Source organism: Capra hircus, chromosome 2, assembly GCF_001704415.2.
Source record: "Capra hircus breed San Clemente chromosome 2, ASM170441v1, whole genome shotgun sequence".
Classification (NCBI taxonomy): domain Eukaryota; kingdom Metazoa; phylum Chordata; class Mammalia; order Artiodactyla; family Bovidae; genus Capra; species Capra hircus.
In genome coordinates, this window is record NC_030809.1 from 123,425,388 (window position 1) to 123,431,467 (window position 6,080).

At 35.8% G+C, this 6,080-nt stretch overlaps 1 pseudogene; it reads right to left on the bottom strand.

Annotated features, from left to right (window-relative positions):
• LOC102181546 lies at positions 332 to 774 on the bottom strand (annotated as a pseudogene).

The following is a 6,080-nucleotide window of genomic DNA, read 5'->3' on the forward strand; positions in this document are numbered from 1 at the left end:
ATCAAGTTGCATGTGCATTTCCCATTACTGGAAAAGAATGTGCAACTTCCAAATGTATTTCCAAACAAATCACTGTCAGTTATTTTGGTTATCTTGTAATTAGTGCTGTCTTCAATAAATACTTTTAAGATTTATATTTCTTTCTTTTTTTTTGCCATATGGTAGTGCAGTATTTTATTTATTCCGTCCATTAGTAACTACTATTTGATAACATTTATAATATTAATAGAACTTAATATAAAAGGAGTTCAACCTACTTTTTTTTTTTACATTTCAATACTGGATATTAATCAGAAAGATAGTCAAAATTAGTATGGTCAAAATCTTTATGTCAAAATTTATAATAAATGTTTGGTATTGGTCCACATACAATTAAGTTTTTGGTGGAAAGTTATTTGGCTGCAAGAAAGAACATTTGGTTTACTTCACTAATAGGAATATCTCTTGGTGCTGGGATGGCCTCTACTTGGTCTTTCTTCTGCTGTTGAGTTTTGGCATAGTTATCTGTGATAGTATGAATGGAGTCGAGTGGAGAGGTACTCATCATGTTTATTCCAAATAAGAGGATGTAACTGATGACTACTGTAATGAGGAGGTACACAGGCAGAGCAACGGCCCAATACTTTTGAGGTCAATAAGTTAAGCCTAAGGAGTTTAACCAAGATTCAGGAATAAAAGCCCACACAACAGTATAAAGCAAAATTGGGAGCTTAAGAAAAGAACAAACCCATAAATCGCTTTCTCTGGCAATGGCAATGGTGCATTTTCCATCATTTTCCCTGTGGCTTTAGATATTTTGCTTGCACATGTGCACACGAGTACCCAAATGTCACCTGCATGAGCAACCGGCCCCCCAACCTCACGTGCACACACACATCCTGCAGCGGAAGATGGGGGAGGTAAGGGGAAAGCAGGGTTGGGGAACTGAACGCCACCCCAAGTCTACAGGCTTTGCCGCTGTGAGAACAGAGAAGGAAGGACCTAAGGTTTATATTGCTAATAAAAGATTTTTTTTTTTGGGTAAAAATTCAAATAAGTACAAAGATGAGACAGTTAATGTTTAGAGGATGTTGGCTAAGGATGCAAATTAGCTGAATTAGCACTATGGCAAAATAAGATCTTTTGCATTTTATAGAAGTACTGTTTCTATATGAACTGGCTTTGGGAATTGTATGTATGTCACCTTTTAGTTCTTCCAAAGATTTACTAGACTTCTTATAGTCTCTCTCAAATGATATGTTTCATTCTTTAATGTACTGTGTTCTTTTCCCTAATTATGACTCTTCCTGAATCAAAGTTTTACCAAGCCCGTACTACCTGGAAGAGATAAAAGTCTTAGTATTTGCTTTGAAATATATTTTCTTTACATCTCATATTTCAATTTTTCACTATTCATTTTTTCTTTTGCTTCCAAGAATTGACACGCTATGGATTTTTTTCAACATGTTCTGCCACACCTGATGAGAAGGAACTTACTTCATTGACTTCTTCCTGTTTGACTATGTCACAAATAACTACACAGTCATCATTTTTACTTGATTTCCTGTCTTTGTTGTTCAGTTGCTCAGTCATGTCCAACTCTTTGGGGCCCCATGGACTGCAGCACACCAGGCTTCCCTGTCCTTCGCCAACTCCTGGAACTTGTTCAGTCCATTAAGTTGGTAATGCCATCCAACCATCTTGTCCTTTGTTGCCCACTTCTTCTCCTGCCTTCAAATCCTTCTCAGCGTCAGGGTCTTTTCCAATGAACTGGCTCTTCATATCAGGTGGCCAAAGTACTGGAGCTTCAGCTTCAGCATCAGTTCTTCCAATGAATATTCAGGATTGATTTCCTTTAGGACAGACTGGTTTGATCTCCTTGCAGTCCAAGAACACTCAAGAGTCCTCTCCAGCACCACAGTTCAAAAGCATCAGTTCTTTACGACTCGGCCTGCATTATGGTCCAACTCTCACAGCCACACATAACTACCGGAAAAACCATAGCTTTGACTAGACAGACCTTTGTTGATAAAGTAATGTCTCTGCTTTTTAATATGCTGTCTAGGTTTGTCATAGATTTTCTTCCAAGGAGACAGTGTCTTTTAATTTCATGGCTGCAGTCACCATCCACAGTGATTTTGGAACTGAAGAAAATAAAGTCTGTCAATATTTCCGTTGTTTTCTCACCCATTTGACATGAAGTGATGGGACCGGATGCCATGATCTTAGTCTTTTGAATGTTGAGTTTTAAGCCAGCTTTTTTTACTCTCCTCTTTCACTTTCATCAAGAGGCTCTTTAGGTCCTCTTCACTTTCTGCCATAAGGGTGGTATAATCTGCATATTTGAGGTTATTCATATTTCTCCTAGCAATGTTGATTCCACCTTGTGAGTCATCTGGCCCAACATTTTGCATGATGAACTCTACAAATAAGTTTAATAAGCAAGGTGACAATATACAGCCTTGATGTACTCCTTCCCAATTTGGAACTAGTCCATTGTTCCATGTCTGGTTCTAACTGTTGCTTCTTGACCTGCATACAGGTTTCTTAGGAGGCAGGTAAGGTGGTCTGGTATTCTCATCTCTTGAAGAATTTTCCACACTTGGTTGTTATCCACATAGTCAAAGGCTTTCGTGTAGTCAATAAAGCAGAAGTAGATGTTTTTCTGGAATTCTCTTGCTTTTTCTATGATCCAACGGAGGTTGGCATTTGATCTCTTGTTCCTCTACCTTTTCTAAATAGAATTTGAACATCTGAAAGTGTTCACGTACTGTTAAAGCCTAGCTTGGAGAATTTTGAGCATTGCTCTGCTAGCACGTGAAATGAGTGCAATTGTGTGGTAGTTTGAACATTCTTTGGCCTTGCCCTTCTCTGGGATTAAAATTAAAACTGACTGTTTACAGTCTTGCGGCCACTGCTGAGTTTTCCAAATTTGTTGGCATAATGAGTGCAGCACTTTAACAGTATTATCTTTTAGGATTTGAAATAATTCAGCTGGAATTCCATCACCTCCTCTATCTTTGTTTATAGTGATTCTTCCAAAGGCCGACTTGACTTCACACTCCTGGGTCACTGGTATCTTTTTTATATAGTTCAGTATATTCTTCTCACCTCTTCTTAGTATCTTCTACTGTTAGATCCATTCCATTTCTGATCTTTATTTTTCCCATCTTTGCATGAAATATTCCCTGTCTTTAGATTTAAAAAATACATGAAAGATACAATAAGAAGGAGGCAAGGCTTTGGCTTAACTTAGTAATAACTCTCTCTGTAACTCTTGAAAATATCTAATTTTCTGTTTTTTTGATAGACTTAAAATTGCATGTGGAGAAGGGAATGGCAGCCCACTCCGGCATACTTGTCTGGAGAATTCCATGGTTGGAGGAAACTGGCAGGCTACAGTCCATGATGTCACAAAGAATCAGACACGACTGAGTGACTTTCACTTCACAAGCATATGCTGTGTTGCTTTGTGTGTCTTTAAACATTTATATAAATCATGCTTTTTTATATTGGTATTTATCTTGATTTTTATTATTCAACATTATGCTTTTGATATTTATGCAGGTTGCTACATTCAGATTTAATTAAGTCCTTGCCATAGTGAAAGGTGTGTTAACTTTTAGATGTATCAATATAATATGAATGTCTTTAATCCTTCTCTAGGATTACTTTTTACTATTAAAGCATGTAGCACAGGGAACTATTATCAATATCTTTAATATCCTGTAATGGAAAAGAATCTTAAAAGGAAGTATACCTATATCTGAATCTCTTTGCTGTAAACCTGAAACTAACACAACACTGTAAATTATATTTCAATAAAAATTTAAAACTCTAAGCCTCTTTCCTCAGTGACTGCATGTGGTCCAGGCCTCTCCCAAAATTTTATCTAAGTATTCCCAATAATGCTTTCACCCAACCAGTTGTCAATTATCAAGAACTTATGCGCTTGCAATGATTTCTGTAAAAGATATTTGTTGATATACTCCTAGGAAAAAAAAAGAAAAAGCGTATGCTTGAGTGAAGCAAACTAGCTCCAAAGAAAAAAATCTTATTTGACAGACTTTTGCAAAACTGTTCACATTTTTCTGAGTTCAGCTAGAAGGAGGAGTCTGTCACTAGAATTAAAAATAACTCTGTTCCCAGAATTTCATAATGGGTAAGAAAGTTCAAAGGAATAAAAATGTTTAAAGATAATACAGCTACAAAAAGGCTTTAGATATATAAACTATTTTGAAGATGAGTTCTATTTTGAAGATGAATTCTATTTTACCTGCCTTCATTGTGTCTAATAATCATATAAAATAAGGATCTGGAAATTAATAATGAAGGTATAAAATGTTACACTGAAATTGTGGGTTTAATAGAATTTCTGAAATTTGAAACTGCTGGAAAACACATTTTCCCACTTTGTGATGTATTAGAGGACCGCTTTTTTGTTGTGCCTTTTACCACCATTTAGAAAAGTTGAATGGCATGCTTTATTTTCTGTCTCCTTTTTTTCATCTACTATTTCAGGTATTGTGGGATATTTTGCTGGCAACGGATGGCATAACTTTTGTTCTCTCTAAAGGAAGTATCTTTACTTTTGTCATGGGGCTGAGGAAACTTTTACTTTTTTAAATGAATCTGGTCCATGGACAGGTGGTGTGCTGAGCTTTAAACAGCTTGATGAATGATTTGGCTCTGCAGAGCAGTGTCAAATAATGTATTTCAGTTGGCAGTCTCAATGAAACAGAATAAGGCAGTCGGTTTTCTGTTATATATTAGTCCTTGCACCCACTCGACTTCCAGCTGTGCATGCTAGGCATAAATCCTACCCTTCCTTTCCCTGGGCCAGTAATTCACCCAGGGCTGCCCATTTGAGTCTGTTTACCTAATGACTGCACTCACCATCAGGAGCCACTCCTGTCACTGGGGCAGATGTATGTTCTTTACTTGCTGATGTGCTAAGTCGTGTGATTCTAATCAACCAATATCCTGGGATTAATTATGGGGGATAAAGGGAGTTAATGCTTTTTAAAGCCCTCTGTTATGAGATAGATACTTTAATTTTAAGGAGCTGATGAATTTACACTTATACTTCAGTAAGTGTAACAACAATAATAAGTGTAACAATATTTATATCAACTTTTCACTGTATCTTGTCTAGAATTATACTTTAGTTAGTATCATAGGTAAAAATTATTTGTTTGTTTTTGCTTTTCTTTCTTTTTTATAAACAAATAGGGTAAAAATCTATTTATCTAAAGGAGTAATATTATTCAAGGGCACTGAAAGCTTTATGACACAGTATTTGCCTTTTATTTTTTTTAATTTTTTATTTTTGAAATTAAGCAATATACTTTTTATTTTTTAAAAATTTTTTTCCATGTTAACCACTTTTATTTATTTATTTTTTTAATTTTAAAATCTTTAATTCTTGCATGTGTTTCCAAACATGAACCCCCCTCCCACCTCCCTCCCCATAACATCTCTCTTAATTTTATCCTGTAGATCACAGGGAGATGTTTAGAGAAAAGTTTAGTTTTTATCACTACCACTGCTAATGTTACTACAATGGCCACTTTCCCTCCCTACCTCTTCCCCTCTTGCTCCATTATTGTTATTATCGTAATCATTATCATCAGTATATTAATTCATGACAGTGCTCTTCTGGAATAATACAGAATATATTTGAAGGATGACCAAATGATGGAAAATAGGAAAAAAAAAGAATCATTTGGAGTGGTGTTAATAATTTTGGGGGGAATATGTGGATTGTGGAAATTAGATAATTTCTGAGAGGTTTTTGAATTAGAATCTTTTAGCTGGTCAAATGAGAAGAAGGGATTGAATAGAGGGAGAGAGCAAGATACTAGTAATTATAGCAAGATGTAGAAGTGAAGGAGGCAGATGATAAACTTAGTCTGAGACCGTTTTGAGGTAAATTTTAGATACCAACATACAGTAGACTGTTTAGATGCATAATCTTGGACTTGAGTAAATAGGTTAGGGCTAAGGGTCTGCACTGGAAATCATGAAAGTGAAAGTCACAGGGAGTAGATTTGGTGACTGAAAGAATGAAAAGCAGAAGATTTCTGAAATTTTCATATATA